Source organism: Littorina saxatilis, linkage group LG2 (assembly GCF_037325665.1).
Source record: "Littorina saxatilis isolate snail1 linkage group LG2, US_GU_Lsax_2.0, whole genome shotgun sequence".
NCBI lineage: Eukaryota > Metazoa > Mollusca > Gastropoda > Littorinimorpha > Littorinidae > Littorina > Littorina saxatilis.
In genome coordinates, this window is record NC_090246.1 from 85,290,710 (window position 1) to 85,313,927 (window position 23,218).

At 44.7% G+C, this 23,218-nt stretch overlaps 1 long non-coding RNA gene across 1 annotated transcript in view; it reads right to left on the minus strand.

Moving 5' to 3' along the window:
• Nucleotides 1-3,318: 3,318 nt before the first annotated feature.
• The window catches only part of LOC138959987 (uncharacterized), a 44,822-nt gene continuing 24,922 nt past the window's right edge, over nucleotides 3,319-23,218 (minus strand). The window contains exon 3 of the long non-coding RNA XR_011453857.1: nucleotides 3,319-8,212. This is a non-coding gene — a long non-coding RNA (uncharacterized lncRNA). The remainder of the gene's footprint in view (nucleotides 8,213-23,218) is intronic.

The window sequence follows — 23,218 nt, forward strand, 5'->3', positions numbered from 1 at the left end:
GAAAAAAACGTTTCTCTTTGTTTGTTTACTGGTTAATTGCGACACACACATTCTATTGAAATGTTGTTTTCCCTTTTCGTATTTGCACTGTGTTTGGAATGAGCTTTTTTGCTACCATAATTCAAGATAAATGCACGCGCGCGCACACACACACACACACACACACACACGCACACACACACACACACACACACACACACACACACACACACTAATTGAGAAAGTATTTTTCCTTTTCTTATTCTTGTTTATGCTTTTTTTGCAACTTTTCTCTAACAGATGTTCACATTGTCCCAACATTCTCCTTCAAAACCGATGTCATTTATTCAGTAGTTTTACACGAGTTCTAACCACCAGTGAGCTGCTTGAAATGTCAAGTTGGGTCAAACAATAATACCATGTATCCCAAAACCACCTTTTTCTCTTACGCACAATCTTACTCGGCTTTTCTTTTCTCCTATTATTATCTTTTTTGTGTGTGTTTCGCCGTATATATTTTTTCTCCCCTTTTATGCATCTACCCTGGTGTTCCTTTACACCCGGTTGAGGGCTCGAGCCATTTCATTCACAGGACGAGACCACCCGACTGCGACGCTGCCTGGGGTGCAAGGCAGCACTTCTTTTCGGGGTGGATAACCCGATACATTCGGGTAGAATGTACGGTGGCTTGCGGGCGCCAAAATTACAATTTGGACGGACGGACGGACGTGCCAACATCCTAAACAGAAACTCTGGAAAAGTTTGGAATGTATCGTAGCATACCATTCATTTTTTTCATTTTCATTTTTTTCATAACTTTATTGTCCCATCGCAGGGAAATTCGGGTCACTTCCTCCCAGTGGAAAGCTAGCAGCAACAGAGTCGCGCTACCCAGGTGTGTGCGTGTTTTGGTGTACTCAGCCACCTGCACTTTTATGGCAGAATGACCGAGGTCTTTTACGTGCCACAGTGGTGACCTCTCTGTGGTGGTGACCCAGGGGCAGCACGTGGATACCGTCTCTGAGCCCTGCACATAAAGTTGACCCGTGTCCGTCCCGTTCGGATTCTGAACAAGTGCTCCATTTAACCTAAGCAGCAACTGGTCAGTGAACGTATAGGGACGCATATTGTCAATAAGAAATCAAAAGTTCACACTATCAACAGTATGTACAATCAAAAGTACATCGCTTGTAATAATCCTCACTTTTGTCGTGTTTAGGCCGCCATAGGGACAGGGCGGAGAGGAAGGTGTGAGTGTGAGATAGGGGCAGAAAGCCACAGGTAGTGGCGGGCGTAAAAGCAGGCCATACAACAACGCCAGCACAATCACCACTGAGAGAAGGGCGGGGTAGGAAGATGAAGGGGTGGAGGGGAGAGAGGGTGGTGCGGGAGATGGGAAAGGTCACAATGTATTTGGGATAGGAAGAAAAGTCGCAAAGGAGGATGGTGGAAGGGGGTTGGGGGACACAATTGAGCTAGGGAGATGGAAGGTCACACTGGTTGGGGTGGCAAGGAAAGGGGTGCAGGCAAGGCTGGGGGTAGGATAACAATGGCAGAAAAGGGGTACACGAGGTCAGGTTTACTCCCCCCTCTCTATGCCAGCTCACGCAGACCGACCCCTCGTTCACGCGCGCCCTCAATGAAATAGTGCAGGGGGCTTTTGTGCACAAGGTGTCAGCCCCAACATGAAAGCTTATTCTGGCATCAGGCCAAAGTTGGTGAAAGGGAGAAGGGGCAGGGTGGGGGAATGATTGTGAGGGGAGTATAACAACACCCGAGAATGGGTCTTGAAAAATAAAATAAAAAATGAGGTGGAAAAGTTGAGGATCGCATTTCAAGCAAATCCACCTCCGCTTTGCTATGCTTTTTTTGTTTTTTGTTTTTGTTTACGGCATCCTCCTGTAAATTGTCCTCTATTAGGAACTTGGAGTACAAACTGCATTACTTTTTTGGCCATGCGTACCTTCTGGAGAAGAATAAAGAAGAAGAAAGAAGAAGAAGAAGAAGAAGAAGAAGAAGAAGAAGAAGAAGAAGAAGAAGAAGAAGAAGAAGAAGAAGAAGAAGAAGAAGAAGAAGAAGAAGAAGAAGAAGAAGAAGAAGAAGAGGAGAAAGAAGACGACAACAACAACAACAACAACAACAACAACTTAATGCTGAACGTTCCTTAACAGCACTGTCAAACCATAACAACAGACACAATTCGGGAGGGGAAAAAATAACTTGATGAACAAGTCTGCACTCATGCAAAGATAAATATAGGAATAAAATACTTCGGGTCAGAATTTGAAACATGAATAATAAAGCCAAAAAAGCTGCCCAGCAAAGAGCTAATTCAGGTCTACTCTCTCTCTCTCTCTCTCTCTCTTCCTGTTTTCAAGGTAATTTGAGGGGAACTTGGAGATTCACGCAGCAATAATATCAGATTCGTTTTTCTTTCTTTTGTTCCACCTTTACAAGCTTGGGTGATTCACTTTAAGATCCGTGTTTGGAAGTCAGCCTTCCTGCTGCGAAACAGGAACAAACAGGAAGGGGTACACTAAGAAAAAATAACAGCCTTCGTCTGAAACGCACAATAAATTGTATATTAAAATCTGCACGTATGGCATACGCCTTTTGTGAAGATATATAAAGGTAAATCATGTAATACAAACATGTGAATGTATTTTAGGAGATAGCAAAAGGTACATTGACAAATTTGAAGCAAAAGGACCTTGACATGTGAACGAAGGGTTTCTAGCAGAACAAACGTAGTCAGGTGCATCTTTCGTGCTCACTTTGCATAATTTGCACTATTTTGGATGCTGAAATCCCTTGCACAACATGTAATGATAGAGACCGGCACGGTTGGCCTAGTAGTAAGGCGTCCGCCCCGTGATCGGGAGGTCGTGGGTTCGAACCCCGGCCGGGTCATACCTAAGACTTTAAAATTGGCAATCTAGTGGCTGCTCCGCCTGGCGTCTGGCATTATGGGGTTAGTGCTAGGACTGGTTGGTCCGGTGTCAGAATAATGTGACTGGGTGAGACATGAAGCCTGTGCTGCGACTTCTGTCTTGTGTGTGGCGCACATTATATGTCAAAGCAGCACCGCCCTGATATGGCCCTTCGTGGTCGGCTGGGCGTTAAGCAACAAACAAATGTAATGATAGAGTATTGTGGTGTTGTGCAGGCTTTTGTGAACAAAGCACCAACAAAAACAGAAGGCTTCTAGCATGATGCCAAATCTTGTGAAGGAAGAAGGGAGGAGGCACAGAGGAACAGTGACTTATTCACACACACACACACACACACACACACACACACAAACACACACACAGACACACAGACACACACACACTCACAAACACACAGGAAAACATACACACACATTAACGGCCCGCTCCGTCTCACTGTCTCAGATCTGACCAGGAGTTTACATGGGGTAAGACCATCCCTCCACTTGGTCACATACCGAAAATCAACAACCTGACTGCTGGCTGTGGTGAGTTGGAACTTTTTTTGGGATGAATTAGTTTTCGAAATAGGCACCAGTGCCTTTCACGAAATTATTTCTTAAAAGAAAATACAACTGCGCACCAAAAGCACCCGGGCTGTTAATTTTTTTGATTTTGAACAAGTGGAGGGATGGTCGTATCACATGTCAAATCCTTGCCAGATTTTGAGATAGTGAGGCCAACAGTTTTCACGAGGACCACCGAACACAAAGTGCAAACCCACATTATCCATGATTAAATCTTTTTCTTCCTCTTCCTGGTTACATTGTCCTTTCAGCACTCTCGTCCTCTTGAGGAGAAAATAAAACCACGATGGCGGCGATCATTTTATTTCTGATGTAGAACCCTTTGTACCGACTGGGTATTGTCACGAAATGTGTTGACCATAAGCACAGGAATACAATTCGGCAGCTCAACCATGCAAAAGCCTATCATCATATTATCATACACTTTGCCAACAAGTCTGTCAGGGCGGATATCCGGTGAGGTGACAATGGTTAACAGCTTGGCACAGTCACGACGGACCTGGTTTCTCGCTGCGAGTTGAAAAAAAAGCTTTTTGGATGATATGAAAATGCTAGAAGTAAAGTGGTTCCAAGCGTTTGTGTGTAAGTGTGTTTGTGCATATGTAGGTGCATATGTGTGTGCATATGTGTGTGTGTGTGGGCGTGTGTGCGCGCAAGTGCGTGCATGCTTGTCTATTTATATGTTTGCGCTTGTATTTCTGTACACCAGCACACTCATGCATACGTGGGCGTGTGGGTGAATGAAAGAAAGACCGGAACACCTAACTGTAGTTCGTCTTTTACGTTCACCCAAAGCCTCCCTTTTCCTATCTTCAGTAAGAGTGCCATGGTATATGTGGTAAATATTTACCAACAGCCTCTTTTTGAATTGCGCCACGCCGTATCGCATGCAGGTCAGGAAAGTCAAACATGGACAATCTACCGCATCGTGCTGTACTCTTTTCTTTCCACCAACGTACTGTACAGTGGAACCCCCCTTTTAAGTCCTCGAATTCTTTAATTAAAAAAAAAATCAGGTCTTTAAAAGGAGGGAGTCTTAAAATGGGGGTAAATTTACAGTGCTAGAGGTTATAAACAGAAAACTTGAAAAAGCAAGGTCTAAAAAGGGATTTAAGTCTTAAATCGGGGTGTCTTAAAAGGGGGTTCCACTGTAGTTGGGTCTAACCGCCATCGGGCTGTACTTTTTTTTAATTTCCACCGTTCAACGTAAGCGGGTGGGTGGGAAGATTGTGGGTGGAAAAGGCCTAAGTCGTCAGGTGATTTACAGGTAACTAACTGGCTGTGTTCAACGTATCGGGATGGGAAAAGACAACAGCTCCGTCTTGGCATAAACCGCTAAAGTGAATTTTCTCCACAATGCTTTCTGCAAGAAAAAAAAAGGCTGGCAAATGATAATGTTAATACGGTCATTGGCTTCATACCCTCTTAATCATAAGTGTCAAATGATAATGTTAATACGGTCATTGGCTTCATACCCTCTTCATAAGTGTCAAATGATCATAATGTTAATCAGTCCTGCAGGCCTTAGACACTGCCAGAGACAAAGAACTGAATGACCTGTCATCCGCCTTGACCTCCCTGTGCAGAGCCCACACAGTCGTGCTGCAATGGGTCCCCTCTCACTGCAACATACTGGGCAACGAAGCCGCAGATACTCTGGCAAAGGAGGGCACTACGAAGGACCAGAATGACAGATCAACCACCTTCAAAGAAGCCAAGACCATCATCAAGGCCAAGCAACACAAAAAGTGGTTGCAGCAGCACCCACACTACAACAAAAACGACGCCTTTCGCTCACAAGGTCTAAGCAGGTCCTCATATTCAGGCTGCGGACAGGCCAAAACCGAATGAACCACCACCTTTTCACCAAGTTCAGAATTGGCCAGTCAGACCAGTGCCCTTGTCAAACAGGCAGCATGACAACGGAACACCTGCTGCAGACTTGCCCACTACACGATGGCCTCAGGAGCCAGATCTGGGCGGAGGCGACCACGGTGCAAGGGAAGCTCTATGGCAGTCTGGACGACCTACAGCGCACAGCAACATTTGCGCGGAGAACCGGCGTTTCCATCTGAGTGATCGACAAGAAGAAGAAGAAGATAATGTTAATACGCTCATTGGCTCAGGGGCTCACATCCATGAGAGGTGGCATAGGACAAATGTCCTGGACAATGCAAAAGTGATAGGACATTTGTCCTGAACAAAAATAAATCAATAAGACGTAAATTTAATTAAACTTGACCAGTTTCTTGTCACAAAGGTAACAGAACAAATAAAATAATGTTCTTGGCAAAAAGGTAAATTTTGTTTCGGCGGCATGTTGCTTTTTCGGGAAAAAATACGAGACGGAAGGGAGGCAACTGCCAACCGGCTTTGGAGCATTCAGAGTTGCGACTCTTGGAAGCTCTTCTCTATAAAAAGCACATAAAGTCTCCCCAAGTTTCGTCTGCTTGGAGAGACACATCGCTTCGCAAAACATCGATAAAATAGTAAATCAAACTACTTCAAATTGGAAAGTACTGACAATGTCCTGATCAAATAAAAGCATAATCGGACAATGGCCACTTTGTGACAAAACCAATAGGACATAATCCTCTTGCATGAAAAATGTATAGGACATTTGGAAAATATATCCGTGTATGTCCGATGTCCGACGTGGATGTGAGCCCCTGTTGGCTTCATACCCTCTTCATAAGTGTCCAATGATAATGTTAATACGCTCATTGGCTTCATACCCTCTTCATAAGTCTCTCACGTAAATGAAAAAACTCCCAAACATACCACGTGCAATTTATTACACGTCATCGCCCAACGCATATAATTATACACTACAAGCGCAGAACATTTTGACACTATCATAATCCCCTCCATGCATCAAACATATTTTACGATGATCCTGTTATGCATACTGATGAAATTCACGGCTTATTATTGGCTGTCCAGAGTAAAGTCCACTTCCGGTGAAGGGATTTTAAAAGTGTACGTATGCCTCAAGGTTGACAAACAACTTAATTATGCAGGAGCAGAATAACAGGGGAAAAAACTCTCCTTCCCGCGCGCAGAATTACTTCCCTTCTGAACGAGATCGTGAATTACTTCACGCGAAAGTGTGACGGGTGAAAAAAAAGTCAGATGCAAAGTTTAAAAAAAAAAGTGATCTTTAAAGTTTGCGATTAAGAGGAATAACCCTCCCCCCTCCCCCCCCCCTCTCTGAGCTTCACATTTAATGATCATTATCGTGCCACAGGAAGTGAACATTCGACAACTGATAACGTTTAATAACGTCACGATAATATGAAAACAATTTCTGCACTGACCGCCTACATGGATGGACGCTCTAGAGAGTAGGGTGTGGGGGGCATGTAGGAAGTGGGAGAGGAGGATGAGGGGGAAGACGACGACGACGACGAAAAAACAACCAAACAAACGAACAAACAAAGTGAGCTTACAGTACAGCCACACCGCCGACAGTTTTGGAAGTGTGACGTAACAGTACGTCATCTGACCTCGTCACGCAGTGCAACGTCATATAACGTCCACAGTGCATTCAAATAAACATGTGGAACCGAAGACAGGGCCATTTGTTGCGTGAATGATTACCGTTGAGTTTGCTTTGCGCGAATGAAAACGTCGTGGACACATTTCACGTCATTAAATTGCACACAAACACCCCAGCGCGTCATTAACCCAAATCTGAACATGTTCCGTAATCCTCGCAATGCATAATAAATTGTTATTTACTGCATTTCCAAGTGCAACATTCATTGCAAAGGTGCATAATACTTCCGCTGAAAAAGAACACGCACGTACGCACGCAAGGACACAGACACACACTCACAAACGCGCGTGCACACACACACACACACACACACACACACACACACACACACACACACACACACACACACACACCAAACCACTAAAGGTTCAAGTATGAAACACGATTTCTAATCTAATGTTTAATCTTTATATGTCCTTATCGTCTTGTAATTGTAAAAAAAACCGCCTGAAGGCAAATTTCTTTGTAGAAAAAAAAACCCCACAGACAATTGAGTATACATTTTGTTCTTGTTCTTGTGTTTTTCCTGGATTTCCTTCGAGGATGGTGGTCTTTCCTAAAAATCGGGTGTCACGAATGACACTAATATTCCGTCTGCACTTCAGAGATAAAAATAATACTTTGCAGACTGTTGACACTGCATGACACTTATTACTAGCTGTTGGTGCTGAAGCATAGTATTTTCAAATTAATTATTTCGGCCTAAAGAAGGCATGGGAAAGTGTGAATAAAAACACACCTGTGCTTCCTAGTGTTGAAGTAAATTGACTGTCAGTACACAAGTATCATCTACCATTTCTCTTCCTCTCTCGTTTTGTGTGTGGTGCTGTTTGTTGGATTTCTTTCTTTTTCTCTTGCTTGATCCTTGTTGTTGTTGTTGTTGTTAGCGTGTACAAAAAAGGGTGGAACATGTAGCTTTATATCTTGCATAGCATTATCTGCGACTATCGTCATTTAGCAGGGGAATCTGCTAGAAATGACACACTCAACTGTCACACGCACACAGATAGGAAACGCTCACTGTCATCAGCTACCAAGGGGCGCAACTCAAGTGCAGGGACAGACGATAGTAGCCGTCCTTTGCGGAATGTCTGACGTCATCACTGTTCGTCAAGGTCGAGGGGTCAACAACTTGACTCTCCCTGACGTCATCAGATCTGTGAACATAGCAAGGGGACATGAATAATGAAATATGTTGTACAAACACACATAAATGAAGAAGTAAATTGCTAGAAGCATTAGCTAAAACACGAACAAACACACACGCATCAACAATCCTTGAGACTCAAATTCTGTTTGATTGTCCTCGTCACAACCAACAGTGACATTTGTATCTCTCGATCATGTCGGAAAATGAGTGAATTAAATATTTTACGCATACAAAAACAACAACTCAAAGCTAAAGGCATCAACATCAAATAATTATTATACATGTTTCTTCCAAGTACCTCCCGCCCCCTGCCAGTCTCTCCCCCCCCCTCTCTCTCTCTCACACTCTCTCTCTCTGTCTGTCTCTCTTGCAATCTCAAGACAGAAGAAAAGGAAGAACAAAACAAAGGGGATAACTGCAGAGTAAAGGAAACGGAGAGAGGAACTCCTCCTGAAGGAACAAAAGCATGCTATTTCGCAAATCTGACTGCGAATGATTCTAATCTGCTAAATAACTGACCCACCCATTTTCAACGTCCCATCTTCATCCACAACACTTCTGCTATCGCAAACCTGTAGGAAAAGCTACTTGTGTGATGTTCAATATCCACTTGGCCCAGAAGGCGAGAATCTCTCCACCAACTCTCGACAAATTTCAAGCGTATCAAAAAAGGCCAAAGGTAAGGGTGCTCCAAGGGTCCTCAGCACTTGTGAAAGGTTTGTCAATATCGCTTTCCATGGTGTGATAACACGTCTTTCCCCGTGCCACCCCAGCTGCCCAAACCTAACTCAGAAGGACAGACAGACAGACAGACAGACAGACAGATAGACACACACACGAACATAAAATACTCGCACACATACCAACACACATAGTCCCCCGCACATAGACACAGAAACAGAGGTCTGAAAACCGTAACCTGAAAAGATTTAGAAATATCCCTGATTTTGGTAAGATAAAAGAAATCTTCTCTTCACCTCGGGTCTTCTCCGCCCCGAAACCCTACCCACACACACAGACAGACAGACTTGCATGCAAAAACAACCACTGAGTATTTGAGACCCAATACTTAAATCCAAGGTATTTTGCTTCTGTTTAACCTTAAAATAAAAAGCAGGCTCACAAAAGCTGTGTAAACATCCAAGATATCTATGATTGCAGTTGATTTATAATCCACTGACATGGCAATAATACATATGGATTACAAGTGAACCGATCGTAATAATGAAAGAATGATCGAATCAACAATATCGCTCACAATGGAAAGAACATTATCACTGACCTACGCCCGAACAGATAGCGAAACAGAGCCGGGTGATATTATTCTTATATTGTTCATTTTGATGAATGGCATGCAGTGTCACACGAAACTCCAATACAGCATGCATGTCACACATTATTGAAAAACTATTTTGTTTTCAAATCTTTCGCTGTGTGTAAAGACAAATCCGAACTAAAGTCTAGACAATCATTTCTTCGGTTTGTTTTCGCTACGACGGGTCTCCTGCGTAAAAATTACCATGCAAACCCGACTCTAATCTACCTATTTTCACGAAGTAATTTGCATGTGCGAGGCTGAATGAGGTCAAACCCTTGCGCTATAACCCATTCAGGCCGATTCACTTACGATGCAGTTTAGAATCCTGCTGCAAAAACAAACCGCGTTCGGCGCATCAACTTGAGCCCCCTTCGACTGCAGCGCACTACAGTTTTATGCAAATTTCTACAGGTGATAAAATTTCGCTATGGAAATTGGGGTGTCGTCAGACCACCCTTAACCGACTCCGACCCGCAGTTTTGTCGCTGCGGGTAGAAAATAAACTTCAGACTTCAGGCTTCTTCCCAGGGTGAAAATGCCATGATCGAAAACTGAATTTCAGGCTTCTCTCAGGTAAATAAAATAAAGAAGAAGACGAAGAAGAAGAAGAAGAAGAAGAAGAAGAAGAAGAAGAAGAAGAAGAAGAAGAAGAAGAAGAAGAAGAAGAAGAAGAAAGAAAGAAAGCAAGAGAGAAACAATCTATGAGGACTACGCTATTGTGTGGTTGGCCAAACGTGACAAATTGAACCGGATTCTTGATTCTTCTTCTCTTTTATTTCCCCTACTCTTTTCAACTACCGTCCCTCATTTTAAGTTCAGTGTACTTCCCCTTCCCCTTAGTTTTCATTTCTGAATACTCCCTCCTTCTTTCTGTTTTTTTCCCCTTCCGAAAGCTACTCGAGTACCCTCCCCTGTCCTTAATCTACACTCCCGAATAATCTGTCATTTTCCTTTTTCTAGTTATACTGCTAGAGTACCCTCCCCTAATTCTTCAGTCGTGAATATTCCTTCCTTCAATTTTCTTTTACAAATTCTGCAGGTCCAAGCTTATTTGAAAGGCAAAAACAAATTTGCAACTCCAATATTAGTTTATTGCTTCCACTGTACTGACGAACCGCGGACTTCTTTCTCAGCGCGCAAGCAACAATGGCTAGAGGAGCTGCGCGTCGGTACAGCAAAACCCCTCTTTTCAGATCTCCAAATATGTGAGAAAAGTTGGTATTAACAAGGAGAGAGAGTCTAAAAATGGAGCTTAATTGACGGACATAACGAACAGAAAACCTGAAAAATTAAGGTCTTAAAAGGGGGGCTGTGTTCTTATAAATTAAGGAGTCTTGTAATGTGGGTTCTACTGTAGCAAGAGCGCAAGAAAAGACTGGGTGGTCCCCTTTTCCCCCTCCCTTCTTCGTCAACGATTCGTCGATCAGGACGCCGTAACAAGACGAGACTTGATCTGAAGCGTGGCTTGGGGCGTGCCTAGTCCAGGCAGATTTATGGGGCCAGAGTTCAGCCTGTGATTCTACAACCTCTTTAACCAGCACGCGAGGTTGACTTTCTTGCTTACTTCATTTGAACACTGTTCGTTAAAAAGTCAGTTTTTTTCCCCCGCGTACACAATCATGTTCACAGCCGTAGATCTGTCTGGGATTGAACACGGAATAAGAGCATTGAACTTCCACTTGGACACATCACAAATCAACATTCTCACTGCGTGTAGGATTCGATTGACCATCTCAGATTTGGCCAGGCCATCCCGCCACGAGGACACAACCAACCGCCACGAGGACACAACCAACCGCCACGAGGACACAACCAACCGCCACGAGGACACAACCAACCGCCACGAGGACACAACCAAATTAACAGTCTGGGTGCTTTCTGTGCAATCAGATGGGTTTTTTATGAATAAATTTCACACTGATTGCCATCAGTGTTCGTTAAGATATTAATTCATCACAGACCGGCACGGTTGGCCTAGTAGTAAGGCGTCCGCCCCGTGATCGGGAGGTCGTGGGTTAGTACCCCGGCCGGGTCATACCTAAGACTTTAAAATTGGCAATCTAGTGGCTGCTCCGCCTGGCGATTATGGGGTTAGTGCTAGGACTGGTTGGTTCGGTGTCAGAATAATGTGACTGGGTGAGACATGAAGCCTGTGCTGCGACTTCTGTCTTGTGCGTGGCGCACGTTATATGTCAAAGCAGCACCGCCCTGATATGGCCCTGGGCGTTAAACAAACAAACAAACAAACAAATCACAAACACACCCATTCCGCACAGGGAGCAGACCGACTGCTGGATTTTGGTTGTGTCCAAAGTGGCCTTGTCAAATCCGAGATGGTCAATCGAATCGTTACCGGCACGTTTGGCCTAGTGGTAAGGTGTCCGCCCCGTGATCGGGAGGTCGTGGGTTCGAACCCCGGCCGGGTCATACCTAAGACTTTAAAATTGGCAATCTAGTGGCTGCTGCGCCTGTCGTCTGGCATCAGGGGGTTAGTGCTAGGACTGGTTGGTCCGGTGTCAGAATAATGTGACTGGGTGAGACATGAAGCCTGTGCTGCGACTTCTGTCTTGTGTGTGGCGCACGTTATATGTCAAAGCAGCACCGCCCTGATATGGCCCTTCGTGGTCGGCTGGGCGTAAAGCAAACAAACAAACAAACAAATCACAAACACACCCATTCCGCACAGAGAGCAGACCGACTGCTGGATTTTGGTTGTGTCCAAAGTGGCCTTGTCAAATCCGAGATGGTCAATCCAATCGTTTCCACGAGAAGAACTGCGCCTTCAACTACGTGTGTATCTCATCACGTGCATACCAAAGGTGATTTCTGCATACATTTATTTCTTGAAATTTCTTCAATTGTTTTCTCCGACGGACCATAAATATGTGGTGTGCGAATGCAAGAGGGTCCGAGCTTAGCGAATGGAATTGAAAGCACAAAGACCACAAAGAACACGAACACCGCGCGCATATTCTTCTTATTTGTGAAAATCGCATACCTACACCAACAAAAATGAAAGGAAAAGAAGAAACAAAAACCAAAGAAAACAAGAAGAGCAAACGCTCGATCGAGTCACTTTCGCAGTTCTGAATATTATATGAGGCATCAGATGGACAGGAAGAAATTGCTATTCACAACACAATGAGTCACGTTCACATAAAATTTGAGCCCGGTCACTTTTATAGTTTCCGAGAAAAGCCCAACGTTAAGTTGTGTGTTGCCGAACAGAAAAGGCTAGTTATCTCCCTTGTTTTTCTGATAACGTTCGTAAAAGGCTACAGATGTAAATACTTTGATGTAAAGAATAATCCTACAAAGTTTCAATCACATCCGATGAACTTTGTCAAAGATATAAAATGTCTAATTTTTCCTTTGACGCTGACCTGTGACCTTGAAAAAGGTCAACGGTCAACGAAACCATCGTTAAAGTGTAGAGGTCATTGGAGGTCACGACTAAACAAAATATGAGCCCGATCGCTTTGATAGTTTCCGAGAAAAGTCCAACGTTAAGGTGGTGTCTACGGACGGCCGGCCGGCCGGACGGCCGGCCGGACAGACTAACACTGACCGATTACATAGAGTCACTTTTTCTCAAGTGACTCAAAAATCAAATGAATTGTTTTCATATTATCGTGACGTTATTAAACGTTATCAGTTTTCGAATGTGCACTTCCTGTGGCACGATAATGATCATTAAATGTGAAGCTCAGAGAGGGGGGGGGGGGGGGGGGGGGGGGGTATTCCTCATAATCGCAAACTTTAAAGATCACTTTTTTTTTTAAACTTTGCATCTGACTTTTTTTTCACCCGTCACACTTTCGCGTGCTTACTTCACGATCTCGTTCAGAAGGGAGAAAGTCATTCAGGCAGACACACCCCCCCCCTTCACACACAAGAACCGGACATAAATTTGACCTTTAACCAATGGAACACACAAGTCCTGCACGTGACTCCAGTCAAAAGAAAGAGATGAAAATCACCACGCAACAATAACACGTACCTGCTTCTACAAAAAAAAACCCAAGGACAGACAAGTCATGATGGTCGACAACTGAATTGTCCCGACTAGCCATCACGTTTGCATTACATTTGATAAGGAGACACAGGCATTTCCGATCTTCTGGTTTTCCCACAAGTTTCACTCCGTAATGATAGCGCGCTCGATGGATTCATTGAAACACTTGATCAAAACGGAAACAGATTAGTATTTTCTGCTCTCTATTAATCTTTGAACAGACTCCAACCGTAAAAATGTTCAGCAGAGTTACAACCCCTCGTTCTGAAGTTCCCAGGTTTTCTCCGGGGGAAAAAATAAACTCTCAGTGAATGTGAACAATCCATATTCCTCACCTGTTTACTTATGAAAGGAAATCTAATTTTGTACTTGACGCAATAAACGCTTTGAAGTTAACTTTCTTGCAAGCTTTTTATCGACAGAAAGGACCCCAGTTTGTGAACAGCTTGCTTTGCTTTGCTTTGTTTGTGTGTGTGTGCTTTGCACGAACAGGGGGGAGGAGAGAGGGAGGGGGAGGGAGGGAGGGGGAGGGAGGGAGGGGGAAAAAGGACGCCAGATCCGTTACACTGTAGACAAAAAGGGCAAAGCCTTCAAGACTAACGTTTATAAAGTGTGACGTAGTTGGAATGATGTTGCCTCAAAAATTGCTGGGGTAGTTACCAACACATGAATATTCCCACTTAGTATTGTTTAGATAGATAGATAGATAGATAGATAATTTATTGCCAAGTGTACAATACATGAATGAACATAAAAAATACACGAGGAAAGCAGCTTGCTGTGTGATAAAAACAGAAATAAATAGCATTCATACATCTCTGGCGCATAGCATCATACATACATGGGTAAGACAATTTGGTATCACAGTAACTAATACATACACTATACAGACATGGTGAGAACTATGAAACTCTAAGAGCTATCGGAACCACAATAAAAGTACGCAGAATAAGATAGGATCCCCCCCCCCCCACTATCAACTACTGTAAGAACTGAACATGTTCCATACTGATAAGATGTACCTAATGCACACTCCTCCTACCTACCCCCCCCCCTCTCCTTTATTGTGGTCCACCCATCTTCCGGTATCATGCGAGGTGGGCGATGTCACCCAAGACTTGACCGCCTCGGAACAACAGATTCTAACCTCATCCTTCAGACACAAATACACTCTCCGTCTTTCAGTTTCAGCACAGAGGGAGCGACCGACGAAGAGACAGACAGACCGCAGAAGCACTAGCTAGATGACATAAGCAATCCCGAACTTAACACAAAAAAGCAAGAAAAAAAGCAAGAAGTAAATGATGGAACGTCCAGTCATCCGGCAACAGTTTCTACATTCCGGTGTTCCACATCTAGAACAAGTGATCTCTCTCTCTGTCTCTCTGTTTATCTCTCTGTGTCCCTTTTTCTCTCTCACTCTCCTCCCCCCCACATCCCTATCTCCGTCATAATTATGACTTTACCGCCCATAAAGCTGACAGGACCACATCCAACAAATACCGTATCCCCCTCCTCCTTCTCTACCATCATGTTCCAGCACTCTTCCCTTCCTGCCTACCTTAAACCCCCCCCCCCCTTAGCAAAACCGGCCCCCACCCCTTTTTTCCCCCTGAAGATTCCTCTGTTTTGCTTTAGTCCCCCACCCCAACCCCACAATTTGTTCTTCTGGTTTATTTTTGTCAAGTCGACCAGCATGAAGATTTGTGTGATATTGTATTGTTTTGGTCTCGTACGAGTAATATAAGCGTTTTTTGCTCGAGTTCGTGTCCTCGTTGCATACTGTGAATTGTTTCATATCATGTCTTGTATTTTGAATAACATTTTGTTTAAACCCGAACCGGACAAACCGCAAAGGCACATCCATGCATTGGGAGCCTTGAGAAGTATTCCCTTTCCGCTGTATCGGCTGTCGAGGAGAGCTCAGCGACTCCGGAGTGACGATTCGAAGGCGATGCCGCGTGTGAAGGCGCTAGGCGTGTGTCCCTGTCCGCGCACACAGACCAATATTGATGTGTCCAATTGGCCAAACACTGCGGCCCTAATGCGCTCTGTTTGTCTCGCCTCCACGCCGTGTGGACAGTTTATATTAGGACGGTGGGACCAGCAAAAGAGAGAGAGAGAGAGAGAGAGAGAGAGAGAGAGAGAGAGAGAGAGAGAGAGAGAGCGAGAGAGAGAGAGAGAGAGAGCGAGAGAGAGAGGAGGGCAAGGAGACAGAGATGGAGAGTGAGATAGAGGGATTGAGAGAGTGAGACTGAGAGTAAGAGAGAGAGACTGAGAGAGAGACTGAGAGAGAGATAGACAGAGAGAGAGAGACAGACAGAGAGAGACACAGAGAGAGAGACAGAGCCCTAGAGAGAGAGAGAGGACGTCTTCTTGGAACGCGGGTGTGCACTTGGCTGTTTGTTGCGGTGGTCGTGGCACAAAGGCCTCCATTCAACCCCTGTAGCATCAATGTCCACAGGCAAGCTGTCACAGCGCTGCAGGCCAGGGCATCAGGGGGCAGCGGGGGCTACCCCTCCAACAAACACCGTGTCACGCCAGGGATTTTCCTGTTTGGACCCCGAGCCCCCTTTCCCTGCCCCGAGCACCCTTTCCCTGCCCCGAGCACCCTTTCCCTGCCCTGAGCACCCCGACAAGGACCCTGGAGTGTCCTTTCTCTCAACAGACACCACCAGACATCGGGAGCGTTTGCCGTTTGCTCCTGTCCGAGCAATTAACCTTGTCGTAAAATTCTTTTCGAATAATACACTTTCAGTCTTTGCCTAAATGTGGTTATGATCTTGTTCAGTAGCTCCCCTGGTAGGTTCACTCATCAGGACAAAGACTGTCGATAAAACAATTTTCGAACCGTTTGAGTACCAAGTCTCAATCTGCTCAGGTTTCGGTGCTACGTCAAACGGATGTTGCAATATTCTATTTATTGTTTCGTCAATGAACGGGCTGCGACGAGCGGTGTTGTGTCTTTGTCATCCTGATACAGACTAAATCAATTTCCTGGGAATGAATTGACTTTTTGTAAACCTTAACCGCTAACCTTACGCCATCATGCCTTTTGGGAGTTTGCATAGCACCGGCGGAACCTTTCAAAATCCTCCGATAGATTACTTTGCTGTAACTCCAACAGAAACCCTATTACAATTTCTTTACCACACTCTGCTTACTCTTAAAGACTCTTTTTCTAAACAGCTATGTATCAGCCAAATTAGGTAAATGGGCAATTTTGCTAGAAACACAGCAAGAAATCGCAAACACCCTCACAAATTCCATTACTGAGCTTCGAACCGTCTTCATGCGCAAAGAATCTGGTTTCGACAATGCATATTTGATGGTACCGACATCACCAATCGGAATGGACGGTTCGGGAAAATGACAGCTTGCCGCCAACATCAAAAGCGACAACTTGAGCCCGAGACTGGCGGAAGAGGGGCATGTTACATGTGGTTGTCTCAACACACGACCCGCTGACCTCAGTCGCCTCTCGGGTCGTTGTCTGAGGTGTTGACCTCAGGGCATCCTCCCTGAACCTCTCTCCTCCCACTCTGACCCTCCCTTCTGACTGTTTGAATCATCCGTCTTTCTTTTTCTTTAACCCCACTTTCTTATTTGCATCAGTGGTGCCCCCACCCATACCCCTATTCACGCTTTCTCGTCCTTAAAGACACTTACGATTCGCAGACATTCACCAACGTCATATCGACCTGTAGTAAATTCTTCATTACTGTACGCCTATATTTTGCAGGTGTTCAATACGGAAACAAAAGCGCATCACGATTATTTGAATATTGCTTTTTGTGTTTTTTTCCTTAGCTAGACAGACCCCTCTCCTCAGACTCTGTCCCTCCTTTTCCGTGATTCGAATCTTAGTGTTTTTTTCATTTAACCAAACTCTCTCAATTTATTGGGGTTTCACGGTACCTGTACCCACCATCACCACCCCCACCCCCTTCACTTATTCTCGCCCGTCCTTAGATAATTTGAACCTTTATTTCTGTTGGACTTCATGGTGGTGTTACTCTACCATCCTCCCTTCGCCTTCATTCATTATTGCCGTTCCTTGCACAATTAAACCTTTTTTCTCTCGCTTCCTTAACCTTCCTCCTTTATCTACTTTTGGCAGTGGTGCCCGTGTCTCTTCTGCAACACCCCCTCCCCCCCCCCCGGGGGGCCTTCCCCATAGAAACCACCAAGCGTACTTTTCATTTGCCACAACCCAACCAACTTCCATCGGCTTACAATGAGTGCCCATCTTCCAATTTGGGTTCTCTGCCCCAGCCCCGTCAAGCCCAACCTGAGTTATCTTTTCCTTAAACCTCACCAACAATCCATCTGGTCACCCTTGTTGCCCCACCCTTTCTCCATCACCCCACCCCCTCCCCCTTATCCGTCCTTGTGGCGGTCGCCAGAAGTCTGGTGTCTGTTGGGTGAGAAAGTCCAGCAGCTTGTGGGCCTGTTGTTGAATTTGGGACCTAATCCCCTGCCACGCTCATTGTTGTGTTCAACTTGGTTGTCCTCTCTCTTGGGCGCTTTTGTTTTGCACCCACCCACCCCCACCTCCCTAATCTGTTTCTCCCCCTGTTTTGTCCTTTCCAATCTAAAGCCGTAAAGGGAATGTTTCTTCACCCGCTTTCTGTTTTACATTGATGATATCTTCCTCATATGTAACATTTATCTCGCTGTCTTTCCCAACACCCCCAAATATGAACTCTCTCTCTCTCTCTCTCTCTCTCTCTCTCTCTCTCTCTCTCTCTCTCTCTCTATCTCGCTGTCTTTCCCAACACCCCCAAATATGAACTCTCTCTCTCTCTCTCTCTCTCTCTCCCTCCCTCCCTCCCTCCCTCCCTCCCTCTCCCTCTCTCTCTCCTTCTCTCTCTCTCGCCTTCTTTCTCTCTGTCAGTCTCACTCACTCTCGCCTCCCCTCTCTGTCTCTCTTTCTCTCTTCAAAATTTTACTCGCCCCCCGCCCCCCTCCCCCCCACCCACCCCGACTTCTCTTCCGACTTTTTTCAAATCCCCCATCGAAAGTGTTTTGTCTTTAGCTAACCACCTACCACCCCATCCATCACATTCCTTCCTTGGGGTCAAGTGTCCGAACAGTGCAAGTGATGACATACCTTCTCTGTCCTAACGTGCCCTCTCTTACTCAGGTAACTCCAGCGCTGCATTGCAACCGATGACTCAGACACCCCTGCGTACGGTGCAAGAACTACACCTTTATTTTCGCTACTTGTCTGAGCAATTGCCCTGATGGGATTGAACTAGGTGAGTGCTTTGCCTCGCAGAAGTGAACACACAAACTGGTGTTTGTTTGCATCTGAGAAGTCTGACCCTTTCTGAGCTCAGAGTTATTCTGTTCATCTGTTCCGGTGTGTGTAATTGTTACGGGTCTTCTCACATTTTGTTTTCTTTTAAGGGGCAGACATACAGTCACACACAGTCTCACCTACTCATTTGTGTTAATTACAAAATTGCGCTTAAATATTGCATTTTGAATTGGCGTACGAATTTAGCCACATCCATGCCCCAAACAAACACACACCCACACCCACACACACACACACACACGAGCTTAAAGACGCATCAATGCCATATGACCGTTATCAGATGTCGGCGCAGCTACAGACATCCCACCAGAAACCTGTAACAGTAAACCCAAAATAGAAGCAGTGCCGCCACCACACCAGCCCGCTCTCATTTCACGGAATTCTCGGCAGACATTAATTTATCTTGCAGACCACGACGACATGTTAACGACAGAGCCACCCAGCTAACACGTAAATAAGTAAGTTCGTCCATAAAAAAAATAAAGAATGGAAAAAAATGGAAAAAAAGAAGAGAAGGTAGAAAGTCCAAAAATGACTCGACACCGATCTACACGGCTGTCACGTGATACTGCACTTCCGGTGTGACAGCGTCTTTCATTCAGAAGCCAGATAAAACCTGGATCAGCCGATACAAATCCTCAACCGCACGTCATCACAGGCCGAATCCAGCGTATAATCCTCGTTTTGGGAAGGCGTAAAATGTTAATTACCATCCCCTCTGCGGGATTTGAATTTCACCCACTGTGCCACCCTGACAGATCATCTTTTCAAGGGAGATAATTTACGGCCCCAAGAGTCTCTGGGTCGTCGTTCCTGCGCGCAACGCCGCACGTCACCCCACGTACGCGAAGGAACCGTGTAGATCTGAGTATAGGGCGAGCGAGAGTTTGTTACTGTATTGAATGTCAGTATTATGTAACACTCTCTTACTTCCTCATTATGATGTGCACTATCTCATTCACAAACGGATCCATAAGATCCATATGTGGTTCGGTGAATGCACGAGCAGCAATTTGAAACTACAGCTTTGTTTCCGTAGAGAAGAACCTGTAATATGCTCAACACCTGTACTTTCTCAGAAAGCTTATGTAAAGAGGATGTACAATATTAATTCCACGTCATCTCCAAGGCCCGGGTGTAATACAAAACTGTCATTTCGCAAAACAAACACTACATTCACGAGGATGTAAGTCTTACTAAGTCTACAGATATGGCATACAGGAGTCGAGGTCAGCCACTTTAGACTGGGACAAGCTGCATTGAGGGTACAGTTTATTCCGGACTAAAGCCTCTAAGCTCGACTCGTGCACACCGCCCTAGGTCCTCACAATGCCCACGCTACGAGCACTTTCTCAGAAGTTGAAGTAAACTATCCTTGTAACACCATTAAAAGACCAAGGGCGTTTTGATTGCAAGAGCGAAAGCTGAGAACGGCAATCTATTCTCACAGCCATACGTTTCCATTAAAATGGTTTCCTTCCAACTAACTAAGACAGTTGTATTTTAACATTTCAAGGGGACGCAAGAAAAGCCAAGTTACCTTTCACAACCAGCAATGCAATGGAAGAAAAAAAATTCTTTTTTTTAAATGCAGTGCCAGCAAAACAAAAGTTCTGAAATAGTTTGATGTGCTCGCTCTTGATGTAATCGATTTAGTTTCTGACAATTCTCAAATGTCTGCCAAATCTAAAGTTTGCCAAAGAATTGAGATTAAAAAAAACACCTGAGGTTTAGAGGTGAAATGAAGCATTGGGATGCCATCCACGTGCTTATATTGCTTCGCTCTGACTTCTGGACGCTCCAGGTCAGCTACTGAGGTATCAATGAACTGAAATTTCAGCAGTCCCAAGGGTATCTCAGTGGATTATCTGTGTCTACGGGAATGGCGAGGGACATGACGTCTCAGCCTTGGTTTTGATCTCAGGGGGTTAACCTTTTTGTCTTGAGGAAGTGATCTTACGGGTATTGATCAGAGGGTGTTAACCTTTGTGGCTAGAAGTAGTGATCTATCGTCTCTCGTGTCTAGAGACAATGGTGTCAAAGGAAAAGACAATGGTGTCATAGAAACATTGACAGATCGTTGGGCAATGTCAGGGTATGAACGAGAAGATTCCCATCAGATGATATATGGAGCTATAAGTGATTTAATTGCGATTAAGACAAGGCGACGTATGTACACCCGCGAGGGTAATATAAAAGATTACACCGATAGACACACATATATTCTCTCTCTCCCTCTCTCTCTCTCTTTTTTCTCTCCCCCCCCCTACCCCCCTCTCTCTCTCCCTACCCACCCCACTTCTCTCTCGCTCTCCTTTTCTCTCTGTCTCTCTCTCTCGATATGTGTGTGTGTGTGTGTGTGTGTGTGTGTGTGTGTGTGTGTGTGTGTGTGTGTGTGTGTGTGTGTGTGTATGTGTGTGTGTGTGTCTCCTTTCGCTCGATCTCTCTCCCTCTATAAGGAGCAAAAGCACAAACACGCATGAAACATAAACTTGCTCTACATTAAACACCCATTCATAAAAACAATTCAAGACGCTGATGTACCTTGAACCTCCCGCCTACGTAAGTTAGCAATTACAAGGTAAGAAAAACTTTTCTCTCACAATACGAAATACAAGGCTGACACTACGGCTGACAGGTAACATTCCAGGAGGCAGGTAATTAATCATAATTATGCCGTCCATCAATCATCCGCTTGACGCGACCTTTGGCATAAACAGGCACTTCATCGTTCGTAGGTGAGTGACGTACACACGCACCACAAATGTTGAATACAAACACCACAACACAGCGACTACATCATTCCTACTGAGACAACCGGACTAACAGGTTGAGCAACTCCGGAGGGTATGGAGAGAGAGAGAGTGAACGAGAGAGAGAGAGAGAGAGAGAGAGAGAGAGAGAGAGAGAGAGAGACATAAAGAGAGAGCGAGAGAGAGAGAAGCGACCACACCCACAGATAGGCAGAGAAAAGCAGCAGGTTCAAGATCTAACAATTATTAAAAAAAACACGCAACCACCTCCCCTCCCGCCCGGAGGAAATATTTAAAAGAAAAGTTCTAAACGTTCTTAAGAACTCAAGTAGCTTTGTCAATGCTGAAATCCGCGGAAAATCTCCTGCCTGGGCGAGGAAGTTGAGATACACGCAAACAGACAGACACACACGCAGGCAAGCAGACTGACGGAAAGGCAGGCAGACACAGAGACGTGATTATGTTGCCATTCCATCACTACCCACCCAACCCACCCCCCCCCCCCCCCTACCCTCTTTCTCCTTGAGTAATCTCTTTTCACTGTTTAAGTTTGGAATTCTCAATGTTTGCGCCTTTCGCTTTTAACATCATTTTTAGTTATTTGACTTCAAGAACATTATTTTGAAACAAAATTCGAGATTTCCTGCAAGAGTCTGTTCACGAGCGAGAGAGCATTTGTTCTTTCTGAGAATGTAGATATCGTAGCTAGTTTTCAGCAAAATATCTATAGCAATGTCTGAAGAACACATAGCAAACAGAGGACGTCCCATAGGCCCACCCCTACCACCAAAACCAATCTCTTACTTTTTTCGAGCGTGGGCCTTTCATTGGCTAATACATCACCACAACATGTAAAAGGAGACGAATCTTCTTCCTCTTCGTTTGCTCATTACAAAAAGATTACCCGGACGTATGAATACTCAAAAAGCATGCGGTTTGTATCAAATCTCTTGTGTGGTAACGTTCATTTACAAAAGAACAGGAAATGTGAAAAACTGAGAAAGAAAAAGAAACCATTCTTGAGGTTGTCATACAAAAAGTCCTCTCCATTCATAAAAATGTCAGCCAATCAGAATTCACTTGCGTGCAAAACCCCCGAAGGTTGATTGACTGTGACAAATCTCGCACCATTTTGTCGTCTGTTCCGGTTGACATGCGGGCTGTGTAGGTCACGTGACCTGCTACGTAGGGTCACGTGACACATCAATGGCAGGGATTCCACGATCTTCCGACTGTCATCTGATCTGATTTCGTGCAATCACGCGATTTCTACATTAAAGATTTGTTTAGCGTGTGTCAAGTTATTCCAGCGTTGCTACAATGTCACCGCATAACGATATACATGATTTCTGGAGCACGCGGATACAATTTGTTTCTCTTCTTTTTTTTCGGTGTTGAACACACACACACACACACACACACACACACACACATACACACACACACACACACACACACACACACACACACACACACACACACACTCACACAGGGTATACCGCAATGACAAAGAAAGAAAACAAACCACAGGCAGCTTCCAAGCATGCACGAAACATAAACACAATAAAAGACTTGAAGACGATCCAGTATTCAGATGAAAGGTA